Source organism: Pristiophorus japonicus, chromosome 22 (assembly GCF_044704955.1).
Source record: "Pristiophorus japonicus isolate sPriJap1 chromosome 22, sPriJap1.hap1, whole genome shotgun sequence".
Classification (NCBI taxonomy): domain Eukaryota; kingdom Metazoa; phylum Chordata; class Chondrichthyes; family Pristiophoridae; genus Pristiophorus; species Pristiophorus japonicus.
Window position 1 is genome coordinate 9,532,262 of NC_091998.1, and position 17,039 is coordinate 9,549,300.

Sequence of the window (17,039 nt, forward strand, 5' to 3'; positions counted from 1 at the left end):
TACTCCAGGTGCGGCCTCACCAATACCCTATACAGTTGCAGCAGGACCTCCCTGCTTTTGTACTCCATCCCTCTCACAATGAAGGCCAACATTCCATTCGCCTTCCTGATTACCTGCTGCACCTACAAACTAACTTTTTGGGATTCATGCACAAGGACCCCCAGGTCCCTCTGCATCTCAGCATGTTGTAATTTCTCCCCATTCAAATAATATTCCCTTTTACTGTTTTTGTTCCCAAGGTGGATGACCTCACACTTTCCGACATTGTATTCCATCTGCCAAACCTTAGCCCATTCGCTTAACCTATCCAAATCTCTTTGCAGCCTCTCTGTGTCCTCCACACAACCCGCTTTCCCACTAATCTTTGTGTAATCTGCAAATTTTGTTACACTACACTCTGTCCCCTCTTCCAGGTCATCTATGTATATTGTAAACAGTTGTGGTCCCAGCACCGATCCCTGTGGCACACCACTAACCACTGATTTCCAACCCGAAAAGGACCCATTTATCCCGACTCTCTGCTTTCTGTTCGCCTGCCAAATCTCTATCCATGCTAATACATTTCCTCTGACTCCGCATACCTTTATCTTCTGCAGTAACCTTTTGTGTGGCATCTTATCGAATGCCTTTTGGAAATCTAAATACACCACATCCATCGGTACACCTCTGTCCACCATGCTCGTTATATCCTCAAAGAATTCGAGTAAATTAGTTAAACATGATTTCCCCTTCATGAATCCATGCTGTGTCTGCTTGATTGCACTATTCCTATCTAGATGTCCCGCTATTTCTTCCTTAATGATAGTTTCAAGCATTTTCCCCACTACAGATGTTAAACTAACCGGCCGATAGTTACCTGCCTTTTGTCTGCCCCCTTTTTTTAACAGAGGCGTTACATTAGCTGCTTTCCAATCCGCTGGTACCTCCCCAGAGTCCAGAGAATTTTGGTAGATTATAACGAATGCATCTGCTATAACTTCCGCCATCTCTTTTAATACCCTGGGATGCATTTCATCAGGACCAGGGGACTTGTCTACCTTGAGTCCCATTAGCCTGTCCAGCACTACCCCCCTAGTGATAGTGATTATCTCAAGGTCCTCCCTTCCCACATTCCCGTGACCAGCAATTATTGGCATTGTTTTTGTGTCTTCCACTGTGAAGACGGAAGCAAAATAATTGTTTAAGGTCTCAGCCATTTCCACATTTCCCATTATTAAATCCCCCTTCTCATCTTCTAAGGGACCAACATTTACTTTAGTCACTCTTTTCCGTTTTATATATCTGTAAAAGCTTTTACTATCTGTTTTTATGTTTTGCGCGAGTTTACCTTCGAAATCTATCTTTCCTTTCTTTATTGCTTTTGTAGTCATGCTTTGCTGTTGTTTAAAATTTTCCCAATCCTCTAGTTTCACACTAACCTTGGCCACCTTATACGCATTGGTCTTTGATTTGATACTCTCCTTTATTTCCTTGGTTATCCATGGCTGGTTATCCCTTCTCTTACAGCCCTTCTTTTTCACTGGAATATATTTTTGTTGCTCACGATGAAAGAGCTCCTTAAAAGTCCTCCACTGTTCCTCAATTGTGCCACCGTTTAGTCTGTGTTTCCAGTCTACTTTAGCCAACTCTGCCCTCATCCCACTGTAGTCCCCTTTGTTTAAGCATAGTACGCTCGTTTCTGACACAACTTCCTCACCCTCAATCTGTATTACAAATGCAACCATACTGTGATCACCCATTCCGAGAGGATCTTTTACTAGGCGCTATATCAATACAAGTTGCTGTTGTTGTGACGGGCTGTCTGTCTGAGGGTGTCAATCTGATGCTGGAACACTGTGATGGGAGGTCATCTCCCAACACCATGGCTTTTCACCCGGCAAAATATAACTGCAGTCCGGCATCAAGCAGGTTCTAAACATCACCAGTTGGTTTGGTGCACTGAACCTCGCGAGCACTCAATGAAACAAAAAATAAGAGCTTGCGCCCGCACTTTCAAAACACTTAACGTTTGGTTGCTGAGAAGCAGAGTAGAGTGCCCACGTACACACACTTGGCATTGGGGCCCTCGTGGCGATGGCAGACTGGGTTTACCGCTCACAGTTTGGTTGTGTTGCTGTTAGCAGTGACCCTCGCCCGCACGGCACCTATCGGTGTCCGACCGGAAGGGCAAGTGCAAGTCGCTGCCTGAGGGGCTAAAGTCACAGAGAACATTCAGGCATCATGTTGCAAACAAAACTGGGAATGACTTGCGAGGGCCATTCGCGGGTCAAGGTTTAATGTGCTGGACGACAATCCCCCACGTGTTTCTTTAAAAAACAGGGAGTTAACATACATACATCGGATTACGCGGGATATACGACACAGAAACAGGCCATTGGGCCCAACCAGTCCATGCCGGCGTTTATGCTCCACTCAGCCTCCTCCCGTCTTTCCTCATCTAAATCTATCAGCTTAACCCTCTATTCCCTTCTCAGTAAATGGGGGATAGGGGAGGGGCTTCAGTAAATGGGGGATGGGGGGGGACACCAGTAAATGGGGGGATGGGGAGGGGCTGCAGTAAATGGGGGGATGGGGAGGGGCTCCAGTAAATGGGGGATAGGGGAGGGGTTCCAGTAAATGAGGGATAGGGGAGGGGTTCCAGTAAATGGGGGATAGGGGAGGGGTTCCAGTAAATAGGGCCAATTTGCAATGATGTTTGTGAGTGAAAGTAGGTCAGCATGTTTTTATGGGTTAAAAATAGAAATAATGAGCTTCCCCTGATGGCTGAGTTAGTCGATGCTGGACCACGCAGACTAGGAAGGTCGGAGGTGGTCTGTGTTACGTTCGCTGATCGCGAGTCAGGACAGCAGTCATTGCACTAAGAGGCCGGCAGCGAGATGGGGACCCGAGGCCAGAAAGCGCCACCAAAGCGTGAGCGGTTGGAGAGAGCGCGGAAAAAGCACAGCGGAGCCAGCGCATGGAGAGCAGCGAGCGGGAGCGCTGGGCTGGGGTGGGGGGGGTGGGGGCGGGAAACGGGGGCGTGGGGGGAGCTCAGGGTACAGGGTCAGTCTTCTATGGACAAATACGCGAGCTGCTCCAAGAGCAATGCGCTCACCTACACTGCGATCTCTGAAAACCAGGGAGAGAGGACCTGAGGGAGGGACGGGGTCAGTAGGAGTATGTGTGTGTGCGTGTGTGTGTGTGCGTGTTAGGCCCATGTAGCAGAGCCTGGTCTCCAATCAACTTAGACCTCTTGCCACTGGACCAAGACCTTGCTCTATCAAGCCTGTGTGGTGGCTGGTGTGCAACGGCCACCCCATGTTAAAAGAATTCACACACAGGCATCTTCCACCCTTTAAAATGAAGTTCAGGACCTGACCCGCATTGGTCTCATCAGTCAACTTCGAACTCATTTTTGTCTGGAAGCACGTCCCCTCGACTCCGAGGCACTGCTGAAGAATAACAGCTATGCTTGTCTAGCCTCCCCTTAAGTGGAAACATTCTCTCTGTATCCACTCTATCAAAACCTTTCATGATTTTAAAGACCTCTATTAGGTCACCTCTCAGCCTTCTTTTTTCAAGGGAAAAGAGACCCAGCCTGTTCATCCTTTCCTGATATATGTATACCCTCGCATTTCTGGTATCATCCTTGTAAATCTTCTCTGCACCCTCTCCAGTGCCTCTATATCCTTTTTATAATATAGCGGTCAGAATTGTGCACAGTACTTCAAGTGTGGTCTAACCAAGGTTCGATACAGGTTCAACATAACTTCTCTACTTTTCAATTCTATCCCTCTAGACATTATCCCTAGTGCTGACATGCTGACCTTAAATGCGTTAATGCCTCTGGAACAACAACAGAAGGAGGAATGCCTTATGAAGGGGTTTAACCTGCTATTGCCTGCAGTCAGATCTGCGAGGCACAGCCTACAGCTCTGTAAATGGTAACTTAACAGATTCAATAAAGCGATTTAAATAAAAACAAGCCCCTGACTGGCCAAGTTTAATCTGTGACTATCATCAATCTCTGACTCAGGAGTTGCAGTACGGTTAATTGATGAGAAATGGATTATTACTGTGTCAAGACACATTATTGCTGAGTCAATGACTGAGAGAACTTGCACTTATATAAGGCTTCTCCGAATCGCAGATTAATGTTCTCTCCTCAAATCTTTCACCATAAAATATTTAATCATTGGTTCACCTATTGAACCTGAATAGGAAACACTGAGTGGAGAAGATTTTTCTTTTACATGCAATCATTTAGAACAGAGGGGAAATTGGGCAAGCACTCTACCTCCTCCCCACACACACAGCCAAATATTCATCAACTCTCAGATGAGGCCTCGGTTTAATGTCTCATCGGAAAACCAGCAACTCTGACAATGCAGCACTCCCTCAGCACTGCACTGGGAGTGTCAAAGCTCTAAAGACGAAGTACTGTAGGCCTTGGCTCATACTGAGAGAAATCCCATGACCTCCTGGGTCTCCTCACATGCCCTTCTGATCTGCGAAAACCTATGGCTTAGGGTGTTCAAAGATGCTGCAATCTCCAGGTTAAATTCAGCAATGGGAAAGCAACCACAGGAATACAGGAGGAGGCAATTGAGCCCCTCGAGCCTGCTCCGCCATTCAATGAGATCATGGCTGATCTGCGACCTAACTCCATATCCCTTAATATCTTTGGTTGACAAAAATCTATCAATCTCAGATTTAAAACAACTGATCTAGCATCAATTGCGTTTGCGGAAGAGAGTTCAAAACTTCCAGCGCTCTGTGTGTGTAGAAATGTTTCCTAATTTCACTCCTGAAAGGTCTGGCTCTAATGTTTAGACTGTGCCCTCTAGTCCTAGACTCTCCAACCAACGGGAATAGTCTCTCTCTATCTACCTATCTGTTTCCCTTTATATCTTGAAAACTTTGATCAGATCACCCCTTAACCTTCTAAATTCCAGCGAATACACCCCCAGTTTGTGTTGTTTCTCCTCTTGGTTAGTCCTTAAATACAAAAGACTGCAGGAAATTTCTTGTTTAGTTAAGCAATTTTATATCAATGGGAATAAATCAGAAGTGATTTTGGTATCTGTAAATTGTGCTCCAGTGGTTTACAATTGGAGTCTATTTTTACAGTGATGACTGAGAGCTGTCAACCCTGGGTAATGAGACTCGTCTCCATTCTCTGCACTCAAGGGCAAGTGTTCGAGTCCTTGCCTTGTGTCAGTATGTATTGTAAAGCTGCAGGCAACGCACCCAGGATCCTCCGATAAATCCTGGCAATTGAGGAACATGCAACATATCAAACCTCTCAAAACCAGAGGCCACCAATATAAGATAGTACCAAGAAATGCAACTCGGCAAGTCAGAAGAAACTTCGTTACTGCAATTATATCCCTCTCTTAGGCAGTCCCCCGGAGTCGAGGATGACTTGCTTCCACACTAAAATGAGTTCTAAGGCGACTGATGAGTCCAATGCGGGACCTACAGTCTCTGTCACAGGTGGGGCAGACGGTGGTTGGAGGGACGGGTGGGTGGGGGGCTTGGGTTGCCGCGCGCTCCTTCCACTCTTTGCGCTTGGCTTCCGCGTGCTCCCGACGAAGAGACTCGAAATGTTCGCCGCCTTCCCGATGCTTCTCCACTCTGAGCGGTCTTGGGCAAGGGATTCCCAAGAGTCGGTGGGGATGTTACATTTTTTCAAGGCGCTTTTGAGGGTGTCCTTGAAGCGTTTTCTCCGCCCTCCTGGGGCTCGCTTGCCGTGTCGGAGCTCGGAGTAGAGCGCTTGTTTCGGGAGTCGAGTGTCGGGCATGCGGACAATGTCGCCCGTCCATCGGAGCTGATCGAATGTGGTCAATGGCTCGATGTTGGGATGTTGGCCTGAGAGAGAACACTGACGTTGGCGTTCTCTCTCTGCGCAACTATATAGGGCTCTGGTGAGACCGCAGCTGGAGTATTGTGTACAGTTTAGGTCTCCTTACCTAAGCAAGGATCTACTTGCCATTGAGGGAGTGTAACAAAGGTTCACCAGACTGATTCCTGAGATGGGGGCATTGTCCTATGAAGAGAGATTGAGTAGACTGGGCCTATATTCGCTAGAGTTTAGAAGAATGGGAGGTGATCTCATTGAAACAAATAGAATTCTTACAGGGCTTGACAGGGTAGATGCAGGGAGAATGTTTCCCCAGTCTAGACCCAGGGGTCACAGTCTCAGAATAAGGGGTCAGCCATTTAGGACATAGATGAGGAGAAATTTCTTCACTCAGAGGGTGGTGAATCTTTGGAATTCTCTGCCCCAGAGGGTTGTGGAGGCTCAGTCTTTGAGTATATTCAAGGCTGAGATCGATAGATTTTTGGACATTAAGGGAATCAAGGGATATGGGGATCGGGCGGGAAAGTGGAGTTGAGGTCGATAATCAGCCATGATCTTATTGAATGGCGGAGCAGGCTCGAGGGGCCGAATGGCCGACTCCTGCTCCTATTTCTTATGTTCTTATGTAGAGAGTGGTGAGAATGTGGAACTCACTACCACAGGGAGTGTTTGAAGCAAATAGTATAAATGCATTTAAGGGGAGGCTAGATAAGCAATATGGAGGAGAAGGGGATATAGGGTTATGCTAATAGATTAGATGAGGAAAGACGGGAGGAGGCTCGAGTGGAGCATAAAGTGAAGTATCGACTGTTTGGGCCGAATGGCCTGTTTCTGTGCTGCATATCCGATGTAATCTCTGTTTCAAGCTGTCCCAAGTCAACAAACAACATTGTTTTGCGGCATTAATGTCTGTGGAATCAGGACCAACAATAGGAGACTTTGGTCACTAAGTGCTAGCGACATCATAAATATAACGGGAAGTCTCCCTCTGATCTAAATCCCTCGGGTTAACGATGGGGGGACCTTCCTGCCATGTTTATGATGTTGCTAACACATAGCCTGCACCAGAGGCCTCTCCTCTGCCTCCGTGTGTCTTGTCGGTTTGGCTCAGTCAGTTGCACTCTCGCCTCTGAGTCAGAAGGTTGGCCAAGTGGGGTGGGGGGGGACTTGAGCACATAATCTAGGCTGATACTTCAGTGATTACTATTCAGGGGCAGAGAGAATGATCTTGCAATGGCCAAGGGGTTTGGTTTGAAGACGATTCACTGCCACTTTATTCAGTGCCTGGCTGATGGCAGGAAAATGCATCTGACTGCTACTCCTTCCAGCACCTGCGGAAACTCAAGTCTGAATCACCACCTACAGGGAGGGAGGAGAGAGCAAAAGAGCAGAAAAGGAAAGATATGTCCATTCAATACAAAATCGAGCCACTGCTTGTGTTCGAAAGAGACATTATCTTCAGGTAAAACTTCTACTTTGCTTTTGTATGTCAGCTTGGCTCGGTTCTAGCATTCTCGCCGAGAAGGGTTAAAAGTGCACCATTTTCTGCATGTAGCTGATTTCCTGCGGGCAATTTGGATTCCAGGAGATTGGTATCCACATTATGGCTCCCGCATTTCAAAATCCAGCTCCCTTATCCCAAGGTCAGACTCAGAGATACACGGGAGCTGGCTCACAAACACCAATCCCTCAGAACTCCCACTATAAGAAGCACCGGCATAAGAAAAGCTCCTTATATGTTCAGTTCATAATAATGCCGTTTGATTTATGGTGCGCATGTTGTTTCACGTCACATTGAGGGAATGCAGCATTTTCCATTTCGTTCCCCATGACAACATCAGGCACTCCGAGGTCAAGATTAGCTTGTGTTTTATACGGTGTACACTCGGCCTCACTCTAATATACCCTGACAGTGCATTTATTGCTGTGCATTAGCGATCAGCCGTGGCTCAATGGGCAGCACCCTCACCTCTGCATCAGAAGGCTGTGGGTTCAAGATCCACTCCAGAGACTTGAGCACATAAATCATAGAAACATAGAAAATAGGTGCAGGAGCTGGCCATTTGGCCCTTTGAGCCTGCACCACCATTCAATAAGATCATGGCTGATCATTCACCTCAGTACCCCTTTCCTGCTTTCTCTCCATACCCCTTGATCCCTTTAGCCGTAAGGGCCATACCTAACTCCCTCTTGAATATATCCAATGAGCTGGCATCAACAACTCTCTGCAATAGAGAATTCCACAGGTTCACAATTCTCTGAGTGAAGAAGTTTCTCCTCATCTCAGTCCAAAATGGCTTACCCCTTATCCTTAGACTGTGTCCCCTGGTTCTGGACTTCCCCAACATCGGGAACATTCTTCCTGCATTTAACCTAAATCTAAGTTGACACTCCCAGTGCAATGCTGAGGGAGTGCTGCACTGTTGGAGGTGCCGTCTTTCAGATGAGATGTTTAACCCCGGGTCCCCGTTTGCTCTCTCAGGTGGACATAAAAGATCCCACAGTGCTATTTCAAAGAAAAGCAGGGGAGTTATCCCTAGTGTCCTCAATAATTATCCCTCAATCAACATCACTAAAAACAGATTAACTGGTCATTCATCACATTGCTGTTTGTGGGAGCTTGCTGTGTGCAAATTGACTGCTGTGTTTTCCACATTACAACAGTGACTACAGTTCACAAAAGTGCTTCATTGGCTGTAAAGTGCTTTGGAACTTCTTGAGATCATGAAAGGCGCTATATAAATGCAAGTCTTTCTTTTATATAGAAGTGCTCATTTCAAAAAAGAAAAGTTCCTTGTGTCAGTTTGGCTTAGTTGATAGCACTGTTACCCCGGGGTCAGAGAATTATGGGTTCAAACCCCACTCCAGGAGATAATCTCAGCTGAGACACCACTCCAGTCCTGCATTGTCAGGGGTGAAATTGGAGGGGTAGAGAGACCTTATCTACCATTTCAAGTGACTATTTGGATGAGAGCAGTGAGTTCTCCCAATGTCCTGGTCAATATTCCTCACTCAGCCCCCACTACCAGAAACAGATTAACTGGTCATTCACCTCATTGGTGGGATCTTGCTGTGTGACACCCCATTTCACGATACCACATGCCCTGTATTTTAAAGTAATTCATTGTATGTGATACGGCTACAGAATTGACCATGGGGCACAATGAACATGATTTTTGCAGCGCGACAGCTGCAGGAAAAATGCAGGGAGCAGCACCAGCCCTTATACATGGCCTTCTTCGACCTTACAAAGGCCTTTGACACTGTCAACCGCGAGGGTCTACGGAGCGTCCTCCTCCGCTTCGGATGCCCCCAAAAGTACGTCATCATCCTCCACCTGCTCCACGATGACATGCAGGCCGTGATCCTTACCAACGGATCCATCACAGACCCAATCCACGTCCGGACCGGGGTCAAGCAGGGCTGCATCATCGTCCCATCCCTCTTCTCAATCTTCCTCGCTGCCGTACTCCACCTCACAGTCAACAAGCTCCCCCCCTGGAGCGGAACTAAACTAGAGAACCAGTTCAACCTCCGCCGTCTCCAGGCCAGATCCAAGACCACCCCGACCTCTGTCATCGAGCTCCAGCACGCGGACGGATGACACCTGCGTTTGCGCGCACACAGAGGCTGAACTCCAGGACATAGTCAACGTATTTACGTATGTACGAAAGCATGGGCCTTATGCTAAACATCAGCAAGACAAAGGTCCTCCACCAGCCTGTTCTCACCGCACAGCACTGCCCCCCCAGTCATCAAGATCCACTGCGCGGCCCTGGACAACGTGGACCACTTCCCTTATTTCGGGAGCCTCCTATCAACAAGAGCAGGCATTGAAGACCCGATCCAACGCCTCCGGTGCGCCAATGCAGCCTTCGGCCGCCTGAGGAAAAGAGTGTTTGAAGACCAGGCCCTCAAAACTGTCACCAAGCTCATGGTCTACAGGGCTGTAGTAATATCTGCCCTCCTGTATGGCTCAGACACGTGGACCATGTACAGTAGACACCTCAAGTCGCTGGAGAAATACCACCAACGATGTCTCTGCAAGAGCCTACAAATCCCCTGGGAGGACGTTAGCGTCCTCGACCAGGCCAATATCCCCAGTATTGAAGCACTGACCACACTTGATCAGCTCCGCTGGGTAGGCCACATAATTCGTATGCCAGACACGAGACTCCCAAAGCAAGCGCTCTACTCGGAACTCCTTCACGGCAAATGAGCCAAAGGTGGGCAGAGGAAAAGTTCCAAGGACACCCTCAAAGCCTACCTGATAAAGTGCAACATCCCCACTGACATAGAAACATAAAAACATAGAAAATAGGTGCAGGAGTAGGCTATTCGGCCCTTCGAGCCTGAACCACCATTCAATAAGATCATGACTAATTATTCCTTCAGTACCCCTTTCCTGCTTTTTCTCCATACCCCTTGATCCCTTTAGTCGTAAAGGCCATATATAACTCCCTCTTGAATATATCCAATGAACTGGCACCAACAATTTTCTGTGGCAGGGAATTCCACAGGTTAACAACTCTCTGAGTGAAAAAGTTTCTCATCTCAGTCCTAAATGGCCTGCCTCTTATCCTAAGACTGTGTCCCCTGGTTCTGGACTTCCCCAACATCGGGAACATTCTTCCCACATCTAACCTGTCCAGTCCTGTCAGAATCTTATATGTTTCTATGAGATCCCCTCTCATCCTTCTAAACTCCAGTGTATAAAGGCCCAGTTGATCCAGTGTCTCCTCATATGTCAGTCCAGCCATCCCTAGAATCAGTCTGGTGAACCTTCGCTGCACTCCCTCAATAGCAAGAACATCCTTCCTCAGATTAGGAGACCAAAACTGAACACAATATTCCAGGTGAGGCCTCACCAAGGCCCTGTACAACTGCAGTAAGACTTCCCTGCTCCTATACTCAAATCCCCTAGCTATGAAAGCCAACATACCATTTGCCTTCTTCACCACCTGCTGTACCTGCATGCCAACTTTCAATGACTGATGAACCATAACACCCAGGTCTCGTTGCACCTCCCCTTTTCCTAATCTGTCGCCATTCAGATAATATTCTGCCTTCGTGTTTTTACCCCCAAACTAGATAACCTCACATTTATCCACATTATACTGCATCTGCCATGCATTTGCCCACTCACCTAACCTGTCCAAGTCACCCTGCAGCCTCTTAGAGTCCTCCTCACAGCTCACATCACCACCCAGTTTAGTGTCATCTGCAAACTTGGAGATATTACACTCAATTCCATCCTCTAGATCATTAATATATATTGTAAAGAGCTGGGGTCCCAGCACTGAGCCCTGCGGCACCCCACTAGTCACTGCCTGCCATTCTGAAAAGGACCCGTTTATCCCGACTCTCTGCTTCCTGTCTGCCTACCAGTTCTCTATCCACATCAGTACATTACCCCCAATACCATGTGCTTTGATTTTGCACACCAATCTCTTGTGTGGGACCTTGTTAAAAGCCTTTTGAAAGTCCAAATACACCACATCCACTGGTTCTCCCTTGTCCACTCTACTAGTTACATCCTCAAAAAATTATGGAAGATTTGTCAAGCATGATTTCCCTTCATAAATCCATTCTGACTTGGACCAATCCTGTCACTGCTTTCCAAGTGCGCTGCTATTTCATCTTTAATAATTGATTCCAACATTTTCCCCACTACTGATGTCAGGCTAACCGATCTACAATTACCCCTTTTCTCTCTCCCTCCTTTTTTAAAAAGTGGTGTTACATTAGCTACCCTCCATAGGGACTGATCCAGAGTTGATAGACTGTTGGAAAATGATCACCAACACATCCACTATTTCTAGGGCCACTTCTTTAAGTACTCTGGGATGTAGACTATCAGGCCCCAGGGATTTATCAGCCTTCAATCCCATCAATTTCCCTAACACAATTTCCTGCCTAATAAGGATATCGTTTAGATCCTCCTTCTCACTAGACCCTCGGTCCCCTAGTACATCAGGAAGATTATTTGTGACTTCCTTCATGAAGACAGAACCAAAGTATTTGTTCAATTGGTCTGCCATTTCTTTGTTCCCCATTATAAATCCATCTGAATCCGACTGCAAGGGACCTACGTTTGTCTTCACTAATCTTTTTCTCTTCACATATCTATAGAAGCTTTTGCAGTCAGTTTTTATGTTTCCGGCAAGCTTCCTCTTGTACTCTATTTTCCCCCTCTTAGTTAAACCCTTTGTCTTCCTCTGCTGAATTCTAAATTTTTCCCAGTCCTCAGGTTTGCTGCTTTTTCTGGCTAATTTATATGCCTCTTCCTTGGCTTTTTCTGGCGAAGTTATATGCCTCTTCCTTGGGACACCTGGGAGACCCTGGCCAAAGACCGCCCTAAGTGGAGGAAGTGCATCTGGGAGAGCGCTGAGCACCTCGAGTCTCGTTGCCGGGAGCATGCAGAAAGCAAGCGCAGACAGCGGAAGGAGCGTGCGGCAAACCTGTCCCACCCACCCCTTCCATTAACGACTATCTGCTCCACCTGTGACAGAGACTGTGGTTCCCATATTGGACTGTTCAGCCACCTAAGAACTCATGTTAAAAGTGGAAGCAGATGGCACTGCCTATGATGATGATGTATGGGATAAGGGCCTGTAAAAATGCAAGTTCTTTTGAAGACCAAGACCGACCTTATATTCATTGAAGACCATTCACTGCCACAATTGTGCAGATTATTTGCCATATTAAAGAAAGAAAGATTTGCATTTATATAGCACCTTTCACAACCACCGGATGTCCCCAAATACTTTACAGCCAATGAAGTACTTTTGGAGTGTAGTCACTGTTGTAATGTGAGAAACGTGGCAGTCAATTTGTGCACAGCAAGCTCCCACAAACAGCAATGTGATAATGACCAGATAATCTGTTTTTGTTATGTTGATTGAGGGATAATTAATAAGAACACTGGGGAGAACTCTCCTGTTCTTCTTCGAAATAATGCAATGGTATCTTTTACGTCCACCTTAGAGGGCAGACGGGACCTCGGTTTAACGTCTCATCCAAAGACGGCACCTCCGACAGTGCATCATCATCATCATCATCATCGAGGAAGACTTGCTTCCTCTCTAAAAATGAGTCCTTAGGTGGCTGAACAATCAATACGAGAGCCACAGTCCCTGTCACAGGTGGGACAGATAGTTGTTGAGGGAAGGGGTGGGTGGGACTGGTTTGCCGCACGCTCTTTCCGCTGCCTGCGCTTGGTTTCTGCATGCTCTCGGCGATGAGACTCGAGGTGCTCAGCGCCCTCCCGAATGCACTTCCTCCACTTAGGGCGGTCTTTGGCCAGAGACTTCCAGGTGTCAGTGGGGATGTTGCACTTTATCAGGGAGGTCTTGAGGATGTCCCTGTAACGTTTCCTCTGCCCACCTTTGGCTCGCTTGCCGTGAAGGAGTTCTGACAGTGCGGCGCTCCCTCAGCACTGCACTGGGAGCGTCAGCCTAGATTTTTGTGCTCAAGTTCCTGGAGTGGGACTTGAACCCACAACCTTCTGACTCAGAGGCGCGAGTGCTGCCCACTGAGCTTGTACTGGCTTTAACTACATGTCGATCGATCCCATTGGTCCGCAAGAGGGCACAAAAATAATTGAAAGACTTGAATTTCTACTTCTGCGACTTTCACGACCTCAGGACATCCCAAAGTGATTCACAGCCAATGAAGTACTCAAAGTATCATCATCATAGTTGGTCCCTCGAACCAGGATGACTTGCTTCCACATGAGTTCACAGAGGTTTCAATGAAGGACCCGATGTTCCAGTCCTGAACTCCAATCGGCCTGTGCACATCAGCCACCACACGGGCTTGACAGAGCTCGGCCTTTATCCAGTGGCAATGGTTAACCAGGACGACTGGAGACCTGCTCTGCTGCACGGGCCCAGTGCACACACATATCGCAGTGTGGGCTAGCCCGTGCTGCCCCTGGGCCCTCGCCTCTCCTTGGCCCCGCACCCTCATTTGCCACACCTCCGCCACGATCTCCCACGGAGTCTCAGCCACGATCCCGCATCGCTCCTCCGCCCGATCACTCGTCGCATCGCCTCCACGACCTTCCCGCTCCTCTGCTTTACCAGGGCCCTGCCGATGCTCCTGCCCACGCTCCAAACAGCGACCTGGGCCCTGATGACGTCACCTTAAAGCCGCGATTGAAAGGCTGCATTAGCGGGAGCAGAGTGCGGTGGCACGGCCCGGAAATCAGTGCAGTCCCAGCCTGCGAGACCATCAGCAGGCTGGGGCCATCAGAGGGAGCAGCGTGTGGCAGCGGTGTACCACTGCAGGAGGGCGACGGCTGCGAAGCCAGGTCATAAGAACATAAGAATTAGGAACAGGAGTAGGCCATCTAGCCCCTAGAGCCTGCTCCGCCATGCAACAAGATCATGGCTGATCTGGCCGTGGACTCAGCTCCACTTACCCGCCCTCTCCCCGTAACCCTTAATTCCCTTATTGGTTAAAAATCTATCTATCTGTGATTTGAATACATTCAATGAGCCAGCCTCAACTGCTTCCTTGGGCAGAGAATTCCACAGATTCACAACCCTCTGGGAGAAGAAATTCCTTCTCGACTCGGTTTTAAATTGGCTCCCCCTTATTTTGAGGCTGTGCCCCCTAGTTCTAGTCTCCCCGACCAGTGGAAACAACCTCTCCGCCTCTATCTTGTCTATCCCTTTCATTATTTTAAATGTTTCTATAAGATCACCCCTCATCCTTCTGAACTCCAACGAGTAAAGACCCAGTCTACTCAATCTATCATCATAAGGTAACCCCTCATCTCCGGAATCAGCCTAGTGAATCGTCTCTGTACCCCCTCCAAAGCCAGTATATCCTTCCTTAAGTAAGGTGACCAAAACTGCACGCAGTACTCCAGGTGCGGCCTCACCAATACCCTGTACAGTTGCAGCAGGACCTCCCTCCCTCTTGCAATGAAGGCCAACATTCTATTCGCCTTTCTGATTACCTGCTGCACCTGCAGACTAACTTTTTGGGATACGTTGGTTGCAGTGCAGACAGGCACAGCAGGAGGGGTGAAGGAACTGCACGAGTTTGTAGACTGGCCCAGGAGAGGCAAGTTTGGGGCCCAGAAGAGGCGAGGACCCAGGGGCAGCACGGGCCCAGCCCACACTGCGATATGTGCACGCTTGGTCTGTGCAGTAGAGCTGGTCTCCAGTCGTCTTGGTTAACCCTTGCCATTAGACCAAGACCTGGCTCTGTCGAGCCCGTGTGGTGGCTGGTGTGCAACGGCCACCCCACGTTAAAAAAATCCACCCACAGGCATCTTCCACCCTTCAACATGTAGTTCAGGACCTGGAATATTAGGTCCTTCATTAAAAGACCTGGAAACTCATCCCTTTTTGGTGTGAAAGCAAGTCATCCTCACTTCGAGGGACCACCTATGATGACTGGCTTTAAATGTGGCTTATGGAAGGGTCGCCTCTGATTCAATTGTATTCCGTTTGAAGGTTTCTAGATGATCTTTTCAAAGCGTCCAAGTTTGTTTTGAGTGCTTAAGTGTAGGATACTGTTTCTGTGCTGTCATTGTGTGTGTGTGTGGTCCCTTCAGGCTGAAATGTGTCCCAAATCTAGGGCTTTTGGTCTCGTATTTAATAATTATTTGTCGTGTACAGATAGCAGGTCATTTATATCCTGCCTGGGTCCGGGAATAAGTAATGACAGCATAAAATAAAATAGACTCTTGGCAATGTACAGAGGAAATCAATGAATTTGCATAATTCCTGTTAGCAGACAAGATACTACAACTATCAGGAACAACACACAAAGAGTCCCAGACCACAGCATTAAGTGATTTAACACACTTAATAACACAGCAACCCATGTTAATATTTCATTACGTTTGGTCACACCCCACTTACCATAGTGGTGTATATTTGACATCTATCTGCTGCTTCTAGCTCAGGACTGTTGGCTGATCCATCTAAGGTGTGACTGGCGATGATTCATCAAACACCGAAAGATATCAGGCAGTGAAATATATCACGATCCTGCAGACAAGTCGGTTGGGGAGTTCAGGATTAGAGGGATGGAAATGGAGCAGGGAGCGACGGGAGGGGAATTAACTTTCCTATCTGCTGTGGCCTGAGATATGAGGCTCTCATCGTTCACACTCTGTTTATCCCATGTGTGGCCAGATCACTGCTCATCCACGATGCGGCTTAAAGAGAGCCTTTCAGGCCGTGCTGCTCAATGCGTTTTAATGTCCAGGGCTCATTTCATCTCTCTGCCACTGTACGCCACGTTACAAGCTGTGCACCAGCATTCACACGTCCCTCACTCCCGTGCCCAGTGAGCCTCACTTGTTGCAGGTAAGAAAGAGAGAGAGAAAGGGAGTGTGAGACAGAGAAAGAGTAAGAGAGAGAGAAAGAGAGAAAGAGTGAGGAAGAAAGAGAGAGAGAAAGAGAGAGTGAGACAAAGTAAGAGTAAAAGAGAGAGAAGGAGAGAAAGAGTGAGGGAGAAAGAGAAAGAAAGCGAGAAAGCGAGAGAGAAAGAATGAAAGAAAGAACGAGAGAGAGAAAGATTGAGGGAAGAAGAAAGAAAAAGAAAGATTTGTATTTATATAGCGCCTTTCACAACCTCAGGACGTCCCAAAGTGCTTTACAGCCAGTGAAGTACTACCCACTGAGCCACAGCTGACACTTACTCTGAGAAAGGTCTCGGGGTAAAGAGACGCTTGTCTCACACTCCAATATGGATAGTAAATGGCAGTCGATTGAAGTGAGATAAAATGCAGACAACTAGACTTCCAATAGTCGCTGTAAATCTGACCCTGGTGCATTTCAGAGTCTTTGGAACACAGCTGACGTTATCTGGCAGTTCATTCCCCGGCTGAATAGCCCATTTGTTGCTGTATTCCACTGTAACAGTGGCGTGCGACGGACCCAGTACTTAGAAGAGTTTGTGTCTCCTGGTTGGTCCTTTGTTGTTTACCATTTTGTGCTCACAGCAGATTGCAGGTCTGTGTTGGGACAGCAATGAGCTGCCATTGTTCATTGTCTCTAGCAGCATGCATGGAGAGCAGTATAGTAACAGAAAGAACCTTGTTACGGAAAAAGAAAGACTAGTATTTATATAGCGCCTTTCACGATCACCAGACATCTCAAAGTGCCTTACAGCCAGTGAAGTACTTTCTGAAGTGTAGTCACTGTTGTAATGTGGCAAACGTGGCAGCCAA